At 44.2% G+C, this 22,574-nt stretch overlaps 1 protein-coding gene across 3 annotated transcripts in view; it reads right to left on the bottom strand.

Moving 5' to 3' along the window:
• The window catches only part of P4HA2 (prolyl 4-hydroxylase subunit alpha 2), a 287,775-nt gene that overhangs the window by 40,101 nt on the left and 225,100 nt on the right, over positions 1–22,574 (bottom strand). The gene's annotated exons all lie outside the window — the stretch shown is intronic.

Below are 22,574 nucleotides of genomic sequence, written 5' to 3'. Positions count from 1 at the left end.
TATTTGCATATTCACTACAACAACTTTTCAGTAGACAGAAATAAAGTGAATTGAAAATTGGATATTTTTCCAGTGTGAACAAAATCACTATGTGGCCCATCAGTGGCCTTTCTGGCCCTGATGCTGATCTGCCTTCACATAGTCGCAGGAGCCTGAGTCACAGGTATGGCTCAGGGCCCCAGCCCCTGCCCTGGCACTACCCAGCCCTCCTGTGGGTTCCCTCCAGCTCTCATCTGCCCTGCTGGTATCACCCTGGTTTGGGCTCTGACTCTCTCTCAGTCCCTTGAGTAGACTCCATCATCTGAACTAGCTGGTCAGCCCTGTCCTCTGCCCCGTAAGGCACTGCACTAGGAATTTGACTCAGGCACAGAGAGGCCAGGCACTTATCCCTCCAGAGGCCCTGACTATCTCATACCACATCAGGCACATTTCAATTCACCCACATCCCACATAAATGTATTTTTTAATTGTGCCCCCCAAAAATTTATACTGAAGTTCTAAGCCCTGGTAGGAGTCCCTGGGTGACACAAACAGTTAAGCCCCCCACTACTAACTGAAAGGTTGGTGGTTTGAACCCATCCAAGGTACCTAGGAAGAAAGGCCTGGTGATCTGCTTCCAAAGAATCACAGCTTTAAAAACCCTATGGAGTGCAGTTTGGCTCTGCACACATAGGCTGCCACGAAGGGAACTGACTCAAAGGCAACTGGTTAGCTGGTTAACCCCTGGTACCTGTGAATCTGACTTTGTTTGGAAATGAGTCTTTGAAGATATTATCAGGTAAATTCACATGAGATCATAGCAGAGTACGATGGGCCCTAATTCAATCTGAGTAGTGTCCTATACAAGTGAAGACAGTTATACTGTAGCTGTAAGCCAAGGAATGCCTGGGTCTACCAGAAGCTGAGAGAGACAAGAAAGGGCCTTCCCCTAGAGCCTCTGGAGAGAACATGGTTCTGCCAATACCCTGAAATTTGAACTACTAGCTCCCATCACCTGTCTGTCAGTTTGTCATAGTGTAGTCAATTGCGAGCTGCTATGATGCTGGAAGCTGTACCACCAGTATTTCAAATACCAGCAGGGTCACCCATGCTAGACAGGTTTCAGTGGAGCATCCAGGCTAAGATTAGGAAGAAAGGCCTGGCAATCTACTTCTGAAAATTAGCCAATGAAAACCCCATGCATCACAACAGAATATTGTCCAATATAGTACTGAAAGATGAGCCCCTCAAGTTCGAAAGCACTCAAAATGCATAGTGGCCACAACAATGAATTCGAGCATACCAACAATTATGAAGATGGCCCAGGACCAGGAAACAGTTCGTTCTATTGTACATGGGGTCACCATGAGTTAGAGCCAACAAGTCTCCAGAACTGTGAGACAAATGTCATGGATTGAATTGTATCCCCCAAAAATATGTCAACTTGCCACCATATAAATAAAACAAAAGACAAAAACCACATGATCTTATCAATTGATGCAGAAAAGGCATTTGACAAAGTCCAACACCCATTTATGATAAAAACTCTCAGCAAAATAGGAATTGAAGGAAAATTCCTCAACATAATAAAGGGCATCTATACAAAGCCAACAGCCAACATCACTCTTTCCCTTGAGAACGGGAACCAGACAAGGATGCTCTTTATCACCACTCTTATTCAACATTGTGCTAGAGGTCTTAGCCAGAGCAATAAGGCTAGACAAAGAAATAAAGGGCATCTGGATTGGCAAGGAGGAAGTAAGATTATCTCTATTTGCAGGTGACATGATCTTATACACAGAAAACCCTAAGGAATCCTCCAGAAAACTACTGAAACTAATAGAAGAGTTTGGCAGAGTCTCAGGTTATAAGATAAACATACAAAAATCACTTGGATTCCTCTACATCAACAAAAAGAACATCGAAGAGGAAATCACCAAATCAATACCATTCACAGTAGCCCCCAAGAAGATAAAATACTTAGGAATAAATCTTACCAAAGGTGTCAAAGACATATATAAAGAAAACTGCAAAGTACTACTACAAGAAACTAAAAAGGACCTACTGAAGTGGAAAAACATACCTTGCTCATGGATAGGAAGACTTAACATAGTAAAAATGTCTATTCTACCAAAAGCCATCTATACATACAATGCACTTCCGATCCAAATTCCAATGTCATTTTTTAATGTGATGGAGAAACAAATCACCAACTTCATATGGAAGGGAAAGAAGCCTCGGATAAGTAAAGCATTACTGAAAAAGAAGAAGAAAGTGGGAGGCCTCACTCTACCTGATTTTAGAACCTATTATACAGCCACAGTGGTCAAAACAGCCTGGTACTGGTACAACAACAGGCACATAGACCAATGGAACAGAATTGAGAACCCAGATATAAATCCATCCACATATGAGCAGCTGATATTTGACAAAGGCCCAGTGTCAGTTAATTGGGGAAAACATAGTCTTTTTAACAAATGGTGCTGGCATAACTGGATATCCATTTGCAAAAAAATGAAACAGGACCCATACCTCACACCATGCACAAAAACTAACTCCAAGTGGATCAAAGACCTAAACATAAAGACTAAAACGATAAAGATCATGGAAGAAAAAATAGGGACAACCTTAGGAGCCCTAATACAAGGCATAAACAGAATACAAAACATTACCAAAAATGACAAAGAGAAACCAGGTAACTGGGAGCTCCTAAAAATCAAACACCTATGCTCATCTAAAGACTTCACCAAAAGAGTGAAAAGACCACCTACAGACTGGGAAAGAATTTTCAGCTATGACATCTCCGACCAGCGCCTGATCTCTAAAATCTATATGATTCTGTTAAAACTCAACCACAAAAAGACAAACAACCCAATCAAGAAGTGGGCAAAGGATATGAACACGCACTTCACTAAAGAAGATATTCAGGCAGCTAACAGATACATGAGAAAATGCTCTCGATCACTAGCCATTAGAGAAATGCAAATTAAAACTATGATGAGATTCCATCTCACTTGAACAAGGCTGGCATTAATCCAAAAAACACAAAATAATAAATGTTGGAGAGGCTGCGGAGAGATTGGAACTCTTATACACTGCTGGTGGGAATGTCAAATGATACAACTACTTTGGAAATCTATCTGGCATTTTCTTAAAAAGTTAGAAATAGAACTACCATACAACCCAGAAATCCCACTCCTCGGAATATATCCTAGAGAAATAAGGGCCTTCACACGAACAGATATATGCACACCCATGTTTATTGCAGCTCTGTTTACAATAGCAAAAAGCTGGAAGCAACCAAGGTGTCCATCAACGGATGAATGGTTAAATAAATTGTGGTATATTCACACAATGGAATACTATGCATCGATAAAGAACAGTGACAAATCTGTGAAACATTTCATGACATGGAGGAACCTGGAAGGCATTATGCTGAGCAAAATTAGTCAGAGGCAAAAGAACAAATATTGTATAAGACACCTATTATAAGATCTGGAGAAATAGTATAAACTGAGAAGAACACATACTTTTGTGGTTACAAGGTGGGGAGGGAGGGAGGGTGGGAGACGGTTATTTACTGATTAGTTAGTAGATAAGAACTACTTTAGGTGAAGGGAAGGGCAATATTCAATACACAGAAGGTCAGCTCAACTGGACTGGACCAAAAGCCAAGAAGTTTCCAGGATAAACTGAATGCTTCAAAGGTCAGTGGAGCAAGGGCGGGGGTTTGGGGACTATGGCTTAAGGGGACTTCTAAGTCAATTGGCAAAATAATTCTATTATGAAAACATTCTGCATCCCACTTTGAAATGTGGCGTCTGGGGTCTTAAATGCTAACAAGTGGCCATCTAAGATGCATCAATTGGTCTCAACCCACCTGGATCAAAGGAGAATGAAGAACACCAAGGTCACACGATAACTATGAGCCCAAGAGACAGAAAGGGCCACATGAACCAGAGACTTACATCATCCTGAGACCAGAAGAACTATATGGTTCCCGGCCACAACCGATGACTGCCCTGACAGGAAGCACAACAGAGAACCCCTGAGGGAGCAGGAGAACAGTGGGATGCAGACCCCAAATTCTCATAAGAAGACCAGACTTAATGGTCTGACTGAGACTAGAGGAATCCCGGCGTTCATGGTCCCCAAACCTTCTGTTGGCCCAGGACAGGAACCATTCCCGAAGACAACTCATCAGACATGGAAGGGACTGGACAATGGGTAGGAGAGAGATGCTGATGAAGAGTGAGCTACTTGTATCAGGTGGACACTTGAGACTGTGTTGGCATCTCCTGTCTGGAGGGGAGATGGGAGGGTAGAGAGGGTTAGAAACTGGCAAAATTGTCACAAAAGGAGAAAGTGGAAGGGCTGACTCATTAGGGGCAGAGGAAGTAGGAGTACGGAGTAAGGTGTATATAAACTTATGTGACAGACTGACTTGATTTGTAAACGTTCACTTAAAGCTCAATAAAAATTATTTAAAAAAATATATATATATATGTCAACTTGATTAGGCCATGATTTTTTTTGTATTGTGTGGCTGTCCTCCATTTTGTGATTGTAATTTTGTGTTAAAGAGGATTAGGGTGATCCAATGTAAAGGAAGTTTCCCTGGGGTGTGACCTACACCACTTTTTATCTCTCAAGAGATTAAAAGGAAAGGGAAGCAAGCAGAGAGTAGGGGACCTCATACCACCAAGAAAGTAGTGCTGGGAGCAGCGTGTGTCCTTTGGACTCAGGGTCCCTGCAAGAAGAAGCTCCTAGTCCGGGGGAAGATTGATGAGAAGGCCGACAGAGACAGAAAGCCTTCCTCTGGAGCTGACACCCTGAATTTGGACTTCTAGCCTACTTCACTCTGAGCAAACAAACTTCTCTTTGTTAAAGCCATCCACCTGTGATATTTTCTGTTATAGCAGCACTAGATGGCTAAGACAATAAATTTCTGTTTTTATAAGCCACCCAGTTTGTGGTACTTTGTTACGGCAGCCTAGGAAACTAATACAACCATGTAAGAACATGACTGAGCTTCAATTGACTAGTTTCCATAATGTTACATATGCTATCATTAAAAAAAAAAAAAATGCTATCATTAAATATTCATATTTTCCTTTTTTGTAGTTTTTTATATTTTTCCATGTCTCAAACATCTGCATAAATTTGTGAGAAGCTTGATGATCCTTGAGCACTGTGCCTGTAGTCCCTGAAAGAAAGAACAACTTGGCCCCAGCTTCTGGTGTGAGGACCCCCACCCACCTAACAAACATACACACACGTGCACAGGCACGCACAGGTTTGTGAGGCTTGGCCTCTTACATGCTGAAGTGGAGGGTGAGCAGAATCCAGATGTGCTCTGTCCTTGCCCTTCACCTTGGCCCTGACCCAGAACCTGTTGTTGACTTTGAATCAGCATCTGACCTTATCCCTTAGCCTGAAGTGGCCAGTCGAGGGTTTGGAGTTCAGAAAATATCCACCTCCATCATCTGCAGGAATCAGAGCCTTAAGAAGAGTAGGGATGTCTTGGAGAGGGCATTTCCCTAGCTGAAGAGTGAATGATCCAGGTAGTGGAGGTGGAGAGATGGCTTTCCCTCACTGGCTAGGCCATCAGACATTCTCATTGGCAACAGCAGTGCACCCTTACCCAAATCACCCCAAAACTCTAGGCCAGGCTGACCCCTGTACTCATCAAGACCTGAGATTTTCTCTGCATCCCCTTCCAGGGTACCAACAGCTGGCAGTGTCCCAGGGGAAAGATGTGTGGGACTTCGGTATCCCTTGGGGAGCCTCTTCTACAGATCCCACCCCTATCAGAGAGCTGCAACTGCGAAAATGATCGTGGCCACCAGAGGGCGCATGGAGCCCACCATGGGATACCCAGTTACAGCAGCAGCTGCAACCTTGCTCAAAAAGCCCCTTAGGGCCTGATCTCTGCAGCACCCCTCCAACCTGGATGAGGTTTAGCTGGGACCCTAGAGCTGTTTAAGCATAAGCTACTGGGATGGGCAGATGGAGATGCTTTACAGGCCCTAGAGAATGACTCCAATGCTGGACATGTAGTGGTGGGGAGGGCAGGGAAGATGCAGAGAGGCCCCCAAGCCATTTACTCAGCCCTGTAGGTCACCAGGGTCCTTCACAAACAGGTAAGTTGACTTGCAGCCCCAGGGGAGCCTCTGACCGTAGGAGGCAGAAGCCCTAAAGAAAAATCAAGAAGTTGAAGTTGAGAGACGTTAGGTAAGAATGCGGGGAGCCCACTGACATGGTTCTGGATATACCCAGAATGTCCTCATTCTGTTGAGATGAGTCCCTTGAAGAAGGGGGCCAAGGGGCCAGGAACCCACCAAAAGACATGCGAAAACATGTACAAACCAGTTTTATTTAAAATAACTTAAAACTGGAAACAACCCAAATCTCCATCAACAGTAGAATGGATAAGTTGTGGCATACTCGAACTGTGGAATACTAAACATCGATGAAAAAGAATGACTTACTACCACAAGCAGCAAGATAGACAAATGTCACAACCATGATGTTGAGTATAATTAGCAGACACAAGAGAGTATAAGCTGTATAATTCCATCTTTATGAAGTTCATATATATAAAGTATATAAAGTATAATTCCATCTTTGTAAAGTTCAAAACCCAATAAAACTAGTCAAAGATAAAAGAATAAAGATTACCCCTGGGAGGATTTATTCACTATGAGAGGCAAAAGGGAGTCTTCTGGTATTCTATCTCGTGATCTGGGGTGTGGTTACATGTATTTGCATGTAATTCACAATGGAAAAACACATTGAGCTTTATATTAAGATGTATACTTTACTGTTTGCTAATTATATCTTAATAAATAAGCTTTAAAATAAGTGTGGACTTGTGAGTCTGTGACGACTCAAGCAGGAAATGGGCTCATATTCCCGCCCTGAGTTTATGAAGTGGGGCACACCAGTTACAGACCACACCCTAAACCCACTCACGCGTACCTTCTTCCGTTTTCACACCACCATGTGTTCCCAGAGCAAAACAGGGCTTTGGCCCAGGGTGACCCTGTGTCAGGCCTCTGAGACCTGGAACAATAAATCAGGAGGTCACTCACTTTTTAGACTCATATCATTACGGATCATTCCACATCCCACTGATCTCAAAGCGTTTCCTGGGGGTCGCCTCAGTGTTCTCTGTGACAGCCCCCTGTCTCTTGACCCATTCTGGCTGCCCTGCCGTGCCACTCACTGCTGCTTCTGCTGTCCGTGGCCCTGGGAGGTCTCTGCTTTGCTGGATGCGGCATCTGTGCTGGCCACCAGTGGAGACAGCTGCAGTTCACTATGGATACTCCCAGCCCAGCCCCAGTGGTGGGGGGGTGCTCTGCTCTCTCTCTTAGGTACCTTCCTCCACCTCCCCACACACAACAAGATCTAGAAAGGAGTGAGGCCCTGCCTGGCCACCACAGATCTCCATGTGAATTAGCCATACCCTCACCCCAGCCTTCCCTCATTCTGTCATTTTTGCTGGAATCCCACAATCCACCATTCTCCCAGACACTCCACTCTTCCCTGGCTGACTACCTGGACTCCATCTCCCCCCACTCCAGCAGTGAGATGAACTGTCTGTAGACTCCCTCAGTCCCTGGGGTTCACCGTCAGTTTGGCGCCTTGAGCTCTGTGGGGGACACTATAACGAGCTGTCAATTCAAATAGAAATTCGATTTTTATGGATTGAATAGTGTCCACCAAAGGATATGTTGAAGTCCTAACCCTGTACCTGTGAACGTGACCCTGTATGAAAAACGAAAACATCTTTGAAGATGTTATCAGTTAGGTTAACATGAGAGCGTAACGGAGTAAGGTGGGTCCTAATCCTGTGTGACTACTGCCCTTATAAAAGAGGAGAAGATAGAGACAGGGAGGCAGAGGAAGGGCGCCATGAGATGCTGCAGCTGAAAGGAATGCCTGGGGCTACCAGAATCTTGGAGAGAGACGTGGAACATTTTCTCTCAGCAAAGGAATCTCTCAGAAGGAATCAATACAGCCAATACTCTGATTTGGACTGCTAGCCTCCAGAACTGTGAGACAATAAATTTCTGTTCTTATAAACTACCCAGTTTTTGGTATTTTGTTACGACAGCCCTAGGAAACTATTACACCAGTCGACCCAGAACCATTTATTAAAAAGCCTACTCTTACACCACTGAAATGCCATGGTGCCTTTGTTGTAAATCACTTAGATGTATGTGAGTTTGTTGTGCCATTTCCTCCTCCATTAGCTTTTTAGCTACAATTCTCTTTATTTTCTTAGAAGTTTCCTTAGAGATCTCAATATGTAAACTTGACTTATTGTAGTCTATATTAGATTAGAACTTTCATAATCTCCTGAAAAGTGCAAGAAATTTATAATAGTTTGTCTTAGTCATCTAGTGCTGCTATAACAGAAATACCACAAGTGGATGGCTTTAACAAAGAGAAATTTATTCTCTCACTGTTTAGTAGGCTACAAGTCCAAATTCAGGGTGTCAGCTCTAGAGGAAGGCTTTCTCTCTCTGTCAGCTCTGGGGGAAGACCCTTGTCATCCATCTTTCCTTGGTCTAGGTGCAACTCAGTGCGGGAACCTTAGGTCCAAAGGATGCGCTCTGCTCCCGGTGCTGCTTTCTTGGTGGTATGAGGTCCCCAACTCTCTGTTTGCTTTCCTTTCCTTTCATCTCTTGAGACATAAAAGGTGATGGAGGCCAAACCCCAGGGAAACTTCCTGTACATTGGATCAGGGAGGTGACCTGAGTAAGGATGGTGTTACAATCCCACCCCAATCCTCTCAACATAAAATTACAATCACAAAATGGAGGACAACAGAATAGTGGGAATCATGGGCTAACCAAGTTAATACACACATTTTGGGGGGGATGTAATTCAATCCATCACACAGTTTAACTCCATTTAACCCCCTCCTCACCCTTTATGCCAGTGTCATCACAAATTTTAATTCTCTATATGTTATAATGGGCATTAAACTCCACAATGTGTTCCTACTATTATTTTAAACAGTCGCTATGCATTTATTTTTAACCACGTGTTTACCTTTTCTGATGTTATTCATTCCTTCCTACAATTCCATGCTCCCATATGGAATTATTTTTATGCATCCTGAGAAACTTCCTTTAGTATCTCTTATAGTGCCGTTCTGCTGGTGAAAACTTCAGCTTTGGTTTGTCAGAAATGTCTTTATTTTGCCTAAATTTTTTAAGGATATTTTCATTGGGTAAAGAAGTCTATGTTGGCGGTTTTTTTGGTTTTTCTGTAACTTCAAGATGTCATTTAATTGTCTACAAGTTTCCCTCAATTCTGCTGAGACATGACTTGTCAGTCTTACAGTGACCCCTTTGAAGGTTGTGGTTGTTGTTTTCAGGTGCACAACAGAACCAAACACTGCCTGGTCCTGCACCATCCTCACAATCGTTGCTATTTTTGAGCCCATTGTTGCAGCCACTGTGTCAGTTCATCTCGTCGAGGGTCTTCCTCTTTTTCGATGATCCTCTACTTTACCAAGCATGATGTGTTTCTCCAGGGACTGGTCCCTCCTAATAACATGTCCAAAGTATGTGAGATGAAGTCTTGCCATCCTCATCTCCAAAAAGCATTTTGGCTGTACATCTTACAAGACAGATTTGTTCATTCTGGCCAATTTTTTCAGAAGTAGACCGCTAGGTCCTTCTTCCTAGTCTGGAAGCTGTGCTGAAACCTGTCCACTACGGATGGCCCTGCTGCTATTTGAAATACTGGTGGCATAGCTTTCTGCATTACAGCAACATGCAAGCCACCACTATATGACAGACAGATGCATGGGGACTTCGAAGGTAATATGCCCTTTTTTTCCCACCTCTGACTAGTTTTAGATTTTTTTTTTCCACCAGTTTGACTATGTGGTTCCTATTTGTTATTCTTTTGTATTCATACTACTTGGATTTTTTTTTTTTTTTTTTTTTCAGTTTTTGAATCTGTGAGTTGATGCCTTACTGGTTTTGGAAAATTCTTGGCCCTTATCTCTTCAAATATTGCCCCATTCTTTGTCTCATCTCCTTCTGGGACTCCAATTACACATGCATTCATCTGTTTGACTGTATTTCACATGTCTCTTATTCTCTTTTCCGTTTCTTCTTTCATTTCCTCTGTGTGTTTTAGTTTGGATATTTTCTGGTTTATTTATCCTATTTTCTGCAATGTCCAGTCTGTTGTTCAGCCTATATAAGGAGTTCTTTAAATAAAAAAAGAAAACTTTTGTGTGTGTGGCAACGTACATATAAAGAAATATTTGCCATTTTAACCATGTCTAAGTGTACAATTCGGTGACATTAATTACATTCACATGTTGTGCAACCACCACCACTGTCCATTTCCAAAAGCTTTTCATGAGAAACTCAGTACTCCTTCAGGAATAACTCCTATTCCTTCCACCTCATTTCTACTGTAACCACTAACAAACTTTTGTCTGTATGCATTTGCCTACTGTAGATATTTCATGTAAGTAGAATTATACAGTATTTGTCCTTTTGTGACTGACTTATTTCATCCAGCATAATGTTTTCAAATTTCATCCATGTCATAGCATGTTTCAGAACTTTAGTCTTTTTATGGCTGAACAATATTTCTTTGACTGCATACACCACAGTTTGTTTATCCATTCGTGTATTGGTGGACACATGGGTTATCTCCACCTTCTGGCTATTGTGAATAATGCTGCAATGAGCATTGGCATACCAGTATCTGTTTGAACCCCTGCTTTCATACCTTTTATAAAGCTATTATAAATCTGTTTAAGATTTTTAAGTTAAAAGATGGACACAATAAATGACCAGATCAGGCATCTCAACCTTGAAATGGAAACTATAAAAAAAAAACTAATGAAAATTCTAGAACTGAAAAATACAATATATAAAATGAAAATTTTACTAGATGGGCTCAACAGCAGTGTGGACACTGATGAAGAAAAGACCAGTGAAGTTGAAGCCAAGTAAATGGAAACTGCCCAAATGGAAACCCAGAAAGAAAAAGGTCTGAAAAAAAAGGAAGCACTACACTGAAGTGAATTTGAGACAATTTCAGTCTAATATACATAAAATTAGAGTCCCAGAATGATAGGTGAAAAGGTGATTGGGGGAAGATATTTTCTGAAGAAATGATGACTGAAGTTTTATACTTTATTTAAAAAAAAAAATTAAATCACTGCACCAAGAAACTTGAAAGCACATATAGGTACATCATAATCAAATATCTTAAAACCAATCAGAACATCTTAAAAACAAGGAAAGAACACAGACACATTAAGTGTAGGGAACAATGATAAGAATTACTACTTCTCATCAGAAGTAATACAAACCAGGAAACAATGGAATTCTATATTAAATTTGCAAGAGAAAATAAAGCAAAATCAACCTAGGATTCTATATCCAGAGAAATTAGCTTCAAAAAAGGAATGAGAAATAAAGATACTTTCGATTAAAAAAAAAAAAAAAGAGCTGAAAGAATTCATCACCAGTAGACCTGTACCACCGGAAATCTTAAAGGAAGTTCTTAAGGCTGAAGGGAAGTGGTACACAATGGAAATTCAGCTGTAAACAAAGGAACAAAAACTACCAGTAAATATGACAAGTTAAAAAATTTTTTCTTACTTATTAAATTATTTAAATAATCAACTGTTTAATGCAAAAATAATAATTATTATGGAGTTTATAACACATGTAGAAGCACAAAGGAAAAAAACCCATTGCTGTTGGGTTGATTCTGACTTATAGCAATCCTATAGGACAGAGTAGAACTGCCCCACAGGGTTACCAAGGCACGCCTGGTGGATTTGAATCACTCACCTCTTGGTTAGCAGCCATAGCTCTTAACCACTACACCCCAGGGTTTCCAAGGAAGGGAGAGGTAAATGGTAGAATATTCTCGTAAGATTTTTCTTACATTATATAAGAAGCTGTATTTATCTTTTTCCACTTGTCTTCATTTCCCTTTATATTATCTTCATTTTTTCTCATTATAAACACAATGCAAATTTATATAAAATTAAAACACTATAGAAATACATAACCTGGAAAATGGAAGTGCCCCAAAATACCGTCCCTCCGAAATTACTATCACCACTTTACAGTGTCATTGTTAGGTGCCATCCAGTTGGTTCTGACTCATAGTGACCCTACGTACAACAGAACGAAACACTGCCCAGTCCTGCGCCACCCTCACAATTGTTATGCTTAAGCCCATTGTTGCAGCCACTGTGTGAATTCATCTCTTTGAGGATCTTCCTCTTTTTCATTGACCCTCTACTTTATCGAGCATGATGTCCTTCTCCAGGGACTGATCACTATGTGAGACATAGTCTCTCCATCCTTGCTTCTAAGGAGCGCTCTGGTTGTACTTCTTCCAAGACAGATTTGTTTGTTCTTTTGGCAGTCCATGGTATATTCAGTATTCTTCACCAACATCACAATTCAAAGGCGTCAATTCTTCTTCGGTCTTCCTTATTCATCATCCAGCTTTCACATGCATAGGAGGTGACTGAAAACACCATAGCTTGCATCAGGCACATTGTGGTCTTCAAGGTGACACCTTTGCTTTTCAACACTTTAAAGAGGCCTTTTGCAGTAGATTTGCCCAAAGCAATGCATCTTCTGATTTCTTGACTGCTGCTTTCATGGACCTTGACTGTGGATCCAAGTAAAATGAAATTCTTGATGAATTCAATTTTTTCTCCATTTATCATGATGTTGTTTATTGGTTCAGCTGTGAAGATTTTTGTTTTCTTTGTGTTGGGGTGTAATCCATACTGAAGGCTGTGGTCTTCGAACTTCATCAGTAAGGGTTTCAAGTCCTCTTCACTTTCAGCAAGCAAGGTTGTGTCACCTGCATAACACAGGCTGTTGAGTCTTCCTCCCATCCTGATGTCCCATTCTTCTTCATATAGTCCAGTTTCTCGGATTATTTGCTCAACATACAGATCAAATATGTATGGTGAAAGGATACAACCCTGACGCACGCCTTCCCTGATTTTAAACCATGCGCTATCCCCTCCTTCTGTTGGAACAACTGCCTCTTGATCTATGTACAGGTTCCTCATGAGCAGAATTAAGTGTTCTGGAATTCCCATTCTTCAAAATGTTATCCACAATTTGTTACGATCCACACGGTGGAAAGCTTTTGCATAGTCAAGAAACACAGATAAACATCTTTCCGGTATTCTCTACTTTCAGCCAGAATCTGTCTGACATCAGCAATTATATCCCTAGTTCTGCATCCTGTTCTGAATCCAGCTTGAATTTCTGGCAGTTCCCTGTCAATGTACTGCTGTAGCCACTTTTGAATGATCTTCAGCAAAATTTTACTTGTGTGTGATATTAATGATATTGTTTGATAATTTCCACATTTGGTGGGATTGCCTTTCTTGGAAATAGGTGTAAATATGGATCTCTTCCAGTCAGTTGGCCAGGTAGCTGTCTTCCAAATTTCTTGGCATAGACAAGTGAGGACTTCCAGCACTGCATCTGTTTGTTGAAACATCTCAATTGGTATTCCGTCAACTCCTGGAGCCTTGTTTTTCGCCAATGCCTTCAGTGCAGCTTGGGCTTCTTCCTTCAGTACCATTGGTTCCTGCTCACATGGTACCTCCTGAAGTGATTGAATATCGACCAATTCTTTTTTGTGTAGTGATTCTGTGTGTTCTTTCCACCTTCTTTTGATGCTTCCTGAGCCGTTTAATATTTTCCCCATAGAATCCTTTGATATTACAACTCGAGACTTGAATTTTTTCTTCAGTTCTTTCACCTTCAGAAATGTAGAGTGTGTTCTTCACTTTTGGTTTTCCATCTCCAAGTCTTTGCACGTGTCATTGTAACATTTAACTTTGTCTTCTCCAGCCGCCCTTTGAAATCTTCTGTTCAACTGTTTTACTTTATCATTTCTGCCTTTCGCTTTAGCTACTTGATGTTCAAGAGCAAATTTCAGAGTCTTTTCTGACATCCATTTTGGTCTTTTCTTTCCTTACTGTCTTTTTAATGATCTCTTGCTTTCTTAACGTATGAAGTTCTTGGTGTCATTCCACAATTCCTCTGGTCTTCAGTCATTAGTGTTTGCCACATGAAATCTATTCTTGAGATGGTCTCTAAATTCAGGGGGGATATACTCAAGGTCGTGCTTTGGCTCTCATGGACTTGTTCTAATTTTCTTCAGCTTCAACTTGTACTTGCATATGAGTAATTGATGGTCAGTTCCACAGTCAGTCCCTGGCCTTGTTCTGACTGATGACATTGGGTTTTTCCATTGTCTCTCCTCACAGATGTAGTCGATTTGATTTCTGTGTATTCCATTTTGTGAGGCCCATGTGTATAGTTGCCGTTCATGCTGGTGAAAAAAGGTATTTGCAATGAATAAGTTGCTGGTCTGGCAAAACTCTACTATGTGATCTCTGGCATCATTTCTATCACCAAGGCCATATTTTCCAACTACTGATCTTTCTTCCTTTCCAACTTTTGCATTCCAATCTTCAGTAATTATCAATGCACCCTGATTGCATGTTTGATCCATTTCAGACTGCAGAAGTTGGTAGAAATCTTCAGTTTCTTCATCTTTGGCCTCAGTGGTTGGTGAGTAAATATGAATGATAGTCATATTAACTGGCCTTTCTTCTGGCGTATGGACATTATCCTATCACTGACGGGATTATAGTTCAGAATAGATCTTGAAATGTTCTTTTTGACAATGAATCCAAAGCCATTCCTCTTCAAGCTGTTGCTCCCGGCATAGTACACTATACGATTGTCTGATTCAAAATGGCCAATAGCAGTCCATTTCAGCTCACTAATGCCTGGGATGTTGATGTTTATGTGTTCCTTTTCATTTTTGACGATTTCCAATTTTCCTAGATTCATACTTTATACATTCCAGGTTCTGATTATTAATGGATGTTTGCAGTTGTTTCTTCTCACTTTGAGTTGTGCCACATCAGCAAATGAAGGTCCCAAAAGCTTGACTCTGTTCACGTCATTAAGGCAGACTCTACTCTGAGGAGGCAGCTCTTCCCCAGTCATCTTTTGAGTGCCTTCCAACCTGTGGGGCTTATCTTTTGGCACTATCAAACAATGTTCTGCTACTATTCATAAGGTTTTCAGTGGCTAAATCTTTTCAGAAGTAGACTGCCGGGCCTTTCTTCCTAGTCTGTCTTAGTCTGGAAGCTCAGCTGAAACCTGCCTGCCATGGGTGACCCTGCTGGTATTTGAATACCAGTGGCATAGCTTTCAGCATCTCAGCAACACACAAACCCCCACAGTACGACAAACTGACAGACATGTGGGGGTAGTTTGCAATATGTTTCTCCCATATTATCTGTATATAACAGGAAAAAACATTTAAAGTATTTATCTTGATGAAAATGGGTTTCTCATCCTGAGATTATAAAAATGTTTATATTTTCTTCAAGCCCTTTTGTGAGCTTAAGTATATGAACAGTTTATGAAAACAATCACATTGGAAAAATTGAAACATACAGATCAAAATTTATTTGTAATTCATTTCATAGTATGAAGAAGTGCATAGCATATAGGATTAGAACCTTCTTCTTTTCCATACAGATAATAAAGAATCCCAACATGACTTATTGAATAAACTACTCTTTCCCCACTGAATTAAGATATTTCCTTTATCACATGCTGTAGACTCTCTTTTATTTCATTGACATAGCTGTCATTTCCTATGCTGCTCTCACACTCTTTCAATTATTTTAGCTTTATCATATAATTTGATACCTATAGGGCAAATGGAAACCCTGGTGATGTAGTGGGTAAGTGCTACGGCCGCTAACTAAAAGGTCGGCAGTTTGAATCCACCAGGTGCCCCTCGGAAACTCTATTTAGGCCACTGGTATCCTGGGGCAAAGTTTATAGGCCTTCAACTTGCCCTCAGTACATTTCTAGAAATTTTTCATCTTCTATTATCATTGTGAATGGTATTTTCATGACGTTTTCTAATTCATTATGACTTAACACTTTTGAAAGCTACTGAAATCTATATACTACGTATATGAATTATCTTATATGTGCACCATCTTATTAGATTTCCCTACTAGTTATAACAGTTTTTCACTTACTTCTCTTGGATTTTCTGAAACGACAATTATAACACCTGCAAGTCACGATCACTGACTCTATTATTTATTCCTTATTTATCCTTTTCATCTTATTATCCTAGCTAGGATCTCCAGGGCAAAACTGCACAATAGTAGTAAAATGGACATTGTTTGGATCCTGACATTAATGTGAATTTTTGGAGTGTTAAATCCAGTATTGATTTTTGGTTTCCAATATACGTTCTTTAAGATGTTAAGAACGTTTTCTTCTGTTCACGGTTTTACAACTTTTTACTGTGAATGGCTGATGAATTTTATCAAATGCCTTTTGATATGATCACAAGGTTCTCTTTTCTTTTAATCTAATATATTAATCGATAGATTTTGTAATGTTAAGCCAACCTGTGATCCTAGAAAAATCCCCAAGTTATTAACAGTGTTTTAACATTCTATGGAAGCCAATTTGCTATATTTATAAATTAGATGGGTCCCTCATTTTCCTTACAGGGGATGGGCTGTCTTGGAGCCCCGGTGGGTGCGGTGGTTAAGACCGTGGCTGTTAACTAAAAAAAAAAAAAAAAAGTCAGCAGTTCGAATCCACCAGCCACTTCTTGGAAACCCTATGGGGCAGTTCTACTCTGTCCTATAGGGTGACTATGAGTCAGAATCAAATCTACAGCAACAGGGTCGGATTTTGGGTTTTTGAGCTGTCTTGGTGTTAGGATAGTAAATCTTCCCAAGAAGATTATGGAAGCTCTCTATCTCTCTCTGGCTCTGGAACACCATGGTTCTCTGAGGGAGAATGGTTGTGCTCCTTCTTTGAGCAACAATGGTTCATGCTTGAATGCTCGATGTCAGAACTCTTTGTGGTCAGCTTGTCTTAATCTTTGACACAGCTACTTTTCAGGACATGCTGACCCCAGAGTGCTTGGTTGAGCTCATCCCAACACTCAGTAAGTTCATCTCTGGCCCAGACTTGCCATTCTCCCATCCTCTTTCCTGAGGTGAGGCAGCTTCTTTAACTCTCAGTACATGGAAGTTCTTGTTATCCCTTCTCTTGAAATCCTGGCTTCTCCTGAGGGAGAGGGTGTCCCCCACTACTCCTCAGTCAAGTCTACCCTTTCGCTATTATAGTGACCTCACAGGCAGCAAACAATCTGACCAGGCATCTCTTGGTAGGGGGTCAAGCCCCACGTATGCTCATGCTGTTGTGATGTGTGGGGATTTTGCCCCCACCAGACACTGAGGGCCCTGGCCCCCGTACTCCACTAGCGAGCCTGGGCCTGAACAGTTATGGATCTAGTCTTGGGAGTGGCAGTGGGAAAGGATTTTGAAGATTCTCTGTGGCCAGTGAAATAACCACCCAGGATATGAGGCTGACTCATGGGCCCTGCTCTAGCCCATTTTCCTCATGGGCCTTGAACAGCCTCAACGCAATTTCACCCCCACAGGCCTGGATCTGGCCCTTCCTGCTCTAATCCCCGTGGCCCCCTGCACCTGGATTCCCAGACCCCTGGGCCAGCTGGCATCTGCTCTACTCCAGTGGCACAGCTCTGCCCTACTCTTCCAGTGACACGAGCTGCCAGGCTCACACCAGGCGGCCACAGCTGGGATGTCCCATGGACAGGCCCGGAAGTGAGGTCAGCCTGAACAGTCCTAGTCAGTCTGTGACTCAACCATCAAGAAACATCACAGGCACCACCGGCAATGCTGGGCACCACTAGGCAGTGCTCTTCACCAAGCCCAATCAGTGACTAAAGGAGCTGACACTTTCAGGGGAGGAAACCAGCCATAGGGATCGACAAGATAGGATAGGGCTGGGGAGTAGGCTGGAGATAAGCTTATGCTAGCAGAACTCCTGAGGGAGCCTTCACTGCTTCCACCAGTCTACCCATGGCCCCCACAACTCCTCAGGAGCAGGTGACAAAGGACAAATCTATACTCATGAGAAGAGTGTGGGGTGGAGGGCAGAGGCAGTGGGGATCTACCTTGCAAAGAAAGGCCAGGAGACCTGGAATTTTAATCTTTAAAGTTATCTCCAAATGAGGCTACACACTTTGTATGTATGTGACAAACGTTTAATTGTTCACCTCTCGGACCTAAAACAACATCTCACACACAGGAGGTACTCAAAAATATCTGTTGAATAAGTAATAGATACCACAGTCTTGAAACACTATTTTCACACTTCTTCCATTTTTATTTTGCTGGAAGCCTAGGAATATGGAAGTGGTCCTGGATGTCAGCTCCAGAGGTCAGGAAGAAGAAGAGGGTCCTCAGTCGGGAGACCAGGCTGCCCAGGCCATGGCACAGTACGGGTGTCTGTGAATTGGGACAGGGCTAAAGCTGTGCTGTGAGTCCAGCCAGTGGCCGGAGGTTGGTGGGCAAGGTAAGCCAGGCAGTGAGTCCCAAGCTTACAGATAAGTGGGAGTGTGTGTCTGAGGAGCCCCAGTACCTGGACTCCTGTGCTGCATCCTGTGCTTGTTTCCCTGTTGCCATATCTGTGCTTCTGGTAGGGCCTTGTCTGCATCTGAGAGCCATGCCTCTCTCTCCTGGGCTGAGAGGAGATGGGTCCTGGCCCCTGCCGGCATCTGAGCATGGTGATGGTCAGGCCAGGGCCAAGACTGCCCAGGGGACAGAATGAGCACACAGTCTAGTTACTCCCCGATCCCTCTGCTGCTCTGCCTGGAGGAACTGACTTCTAAATGGAGGCATCTTCTCCTCACAGGGACCAGTGTGGTTGGGCTGAAAGAAGCCTTCAGCTGTTGGGGGAAGCTGAAAACCTGAGATCCCCTGGGCTAGGATTCTATTCTGGGGGCTGCGGATAGAACTGAGGGATTTAATGCTGGGGAAGGCTGGGGGACCTTGGGCAGGCCATCTGCACCTTCTGGTCTGGGCCTCCTCACATGAATAAGGGTGGGGGCTGCAAGAATGGGGGTCTCCTTGAGGCAGGGGCAGGGCTATGGTGTCTTTCTAGCTGCTTGCACAACACTGCCACACAGGCCTCACCATCACCACTGACAGCCTGTTCTGTCACTTCCCTGCCTGTGCTGGGCTGAGCCAAGTCTCTAGCTTTCCCATAGTTTGCTGCCTCCCGCCTTGTGTGAGATGCCACTCCTCCCAACGCCCTCTGCTCCTGGCCTCAGGGCCAAGCCTTCCTGGGCCCAGCTGGGTAAACCTGCCCCCCACCCCGCCACCTGGCAGCCCCTTTGTTGGGTTGAAACCCAGAGCAGACTGGTTTTCTCTGTGAAAACAGAGACAAAGCAGGTCTGACAAGGATGACGTTGGGATTGCAGGTATGACTGAGACATGTCTATACCCTGGAACAAGGAGCATGGCACAAAGTCTCCAACACAGGGGCTAAACCCCAGCTCCACCACTTGCTTGGGGCAGTCACTCACCTCTGAGGTTCGGTTTCCTGAAGAGAATTGGTTCTGTTTTTCTTCCAGGGAAGCCGGTTGTGTCAACCCTGGAATCTGGCTCAGTGCCAGCAACAAGACTCCAGTTGGCAGGATCAGTTTTGTCCCTGTTTGGACCTTCAGAGGCTGGCTCCCTCCAAAACCCCCAGCCTTTCAGCTTCCAGAGGAGGCATGGAAATTTGGAGATTCCCCATCGTACCCCCCTCCCTCCAAGTCTAGTCAGCCAGCTCTAGGCTGAGCACACAGCAGGCACAAGACTAGAACTGGGAAACTCCCTTTGTCACAAACACACCCTCTCTTGTGTGTTTTGCTGCACCAAACCCAGCTAAAGACCAGCTCTGTTGCCTCCTTCACTGAGTCCCATACTCCCAACATATGCTGTGCATCAGACCCCAACCCACCTCACAGGCTGTACCCTGCCTAGGGCCTTCCTTGGTTCCCTGTCACTGAAGGGTCAAATCCCAGGTCTACAGGAGGCCCACACAGCTCCTTCCTATCCAGCTCTGCCCTTCCACAGTCTGCTGTCCCCTCTATGCTACAGACTCAAAGGCTCCTGACCTTGACCAGCAGGCCTCTTGGGAGAACATACTCCAGGGTGGCCAGAGGTCACAATGAGCAGGGGATTCCTCCAGTTTTTCTCCTCTGGCTGTCCTGAGGCAGCCCCTCTGGGGCCTCGGGGTTCTCAATGCTGTGTACTGGGCCTCCCTGGAAGAGGGGGTGCCCTACCAAGGATTCAGATCCCTTTGAAATACAGGCTATTGGCTGGGGTTGGGGGGAAGCTTGAAAGAGGGGATATATTGGCCCAAGAAGCTGAGTCTGAATGAGGCAGACTCCATCCAGAGACATGTGGCCACTGGGCCAGGGCGGAGCTGGTCAAGGTCTGAGCTCTGTGGCCAGCCCCCATTCTCACAGGCAGGTACTCTGAGTGTGAGCTGCACCCTGCTCCCCAGCTCCACTCTACCCCTGGAACTGCTTCTAATTCTGGGCTGTCTCCTGGGCTGTTCCTACAGTCTTAGGTTGTTCCTGCCCCACCTCCATCCTCCCCCTCATCCCAAGACTCAGCCCCAAAGGCATCTCCCAAGGGTATCAGCTCCTGCTGGAGCCTGCCAGCCCACTGAGGAAAGAGCACTGCAGCTTCCCCTGAACTTGGACAGGAGACCCTGGACTGGCTGCACACAGAGAGCCTTGGGCCACTTGGGACTCCTATGAAAGACATAGGGCTGCTGGGTGTGGCCTCCAAGGCAGCAGGAGCAGAAGTTTTCACCCTTCTCCATCCCTTCACACCCTCCCTGTCTCCCTCTGGGCCATGGTTGAGGGGTGAGCTAATCATTCCCATAACAGTGATAATGTTGATAGTAGTAGTTGTTTTTGAGCACCTTGTGTGTGCCAGGCTATGTGATCGGTGCTGCGGAAACACAAATAAATAAGATCAACACAGCCCCTGCCCTTATGGATGCCTTTATCCTGGCCGTGGGCAGCCACAGGCCTTGGTATATGGAGAATACTTAGTACCCACTTGTTGAATGAAGAATGTATGAAATGAGCAGTCTGGTGATAGCCAGCAGCACAGACGCCTGGTGGAGTGTGCAGTGAACACGTGAAGGCCGCTAGGGCAGAGGTGAGGCATGATCTGGTCACATTCCCCCACCCCACCTTGGAGAGGGCTCACAGACCCTATGGCTTGGTGCCCCAGCAAAATAGGGACCCAACAACACAGCAATCCTCCAAGACCCTCCAAGACAAGGTAGTAAGGGGGAAAAGGAAATTCTGAGGGCTTCCTGGAGGAAGTATTTGGGAGGAGTTAGAGAAGCTGTAGCGTCTGCAGCTTGTATGACCTGCAGTCCAGAACCCAGGGTACTCATGAGTGGACTCACAGTGTGGCCCATTAGAAGGGGCTGTACCCAGCCCTCAGGAGCACAGCCTGGTCCAAGCCTCTGTCCTATGGGAGGTCCCAGGCAGGAGTGTATCTCTGATGTTCCTTCCAGTCAGGGATGTCGTCAAAGGCCCACAGTAGTGGGCAATGGGATAGACCCTGAACAGCCTACATTTCCCCAACTTGCCCCAGAAATTGCACAATGAAATGGGAGAGTTTATGTACCAGACTCTAGAAGGGTGGCTCCTTACTCCGTCCCCATCTCCAGACCAGTGAGGGAAGCCTCCAGAGATGGTTTACAATGCCCAGAGGCTAAGGTGCCAGAAAAATCACATTCAGGAGGACTATTTCTGGAAGGGGGTGGCATGGTCCCCTTAGACAGAAGTAAACAGGAAGACAATGAAGGAGTTTTAGGATGGGAGGGGGATTTTGGCAGTCCCTGGAGGTGTGTAAGCTGGGAGAAGGAAGCAATGTCTGAGGGGGTGTTTCAGGAAACCACAGTGGGATGCCCTGGGTGGAGGTTTCCACAGATCCTTGAGGACCCCTCCTCCCCAGCAAATCTCTGCACCATTTACATCCAGTATGACTCTTGGAGTCCAGATGGGGTCTCTGACCACTGGCCACACTGTGTACCCACCCCAGAAACAGCCAGTGATAAGTGATAGATGCCCACCACCACCCTCACCCAGTGGAGTCCAATTCCCAGGAATTTCTGACCAAGTCTCCTCCTGGCCATTACACCTCTGTCCACATAGGGCCCAAGTCTGCACAGGGCTGCGCAAACCTCCTCCACCACACAATGCTGAGAACCCAATGGTCCATGTTCTGTGGACCTGGACACATACCCTCCACACACAACACTGACACACACACACTATTCACGTTGTTCCCCTCTCAGCAGCACCTTGTCTCCCAGAGAGGCACCCACATTCCACCCTGAACAGCCTCCTCTTTTCTAGTCCCTCTGCCCTGGGTTTGTACCCCTCCAGGTGACCCTCAACCTTGGGGAATGTTAGAGACCCTTTGGACCCATCTTTCCCACAGCCTGTAAGCATCCCCAGGGCAGGGCCCTTACCAGAGCTTGGCCAAGGGGGCACATAGAGTTGTCAAGAATGTCGACTAAATTAGTGGCCTCCTCAGGGTGTGGAGAAGTAAACAGTGTCACTGTGATGTGGACACATGAGAGGCGTCCAGAAGACTCAGAAGG

Source organism: Elephas maximus, chromosome 2 (assembly GCF_024166365.1).
Source record: "Elephas maximus indicus isolate mEleMax1 chromosome 2, mEleMax1 primary haplotype, whole genome shotgun sequence".
Taxonomy (NCBI): domain Eukaryota; kingdom Metazoa; phylum Chordata; class Mammalia; order Proboscidea; family Elephantidae; genus Elephas; species Elephas maximus.
The sequence above is the reverse complement of the archived record's forward strand: the minus strand, read 5'-3'. Positions and strand labels throughout refer to the sequence as shown.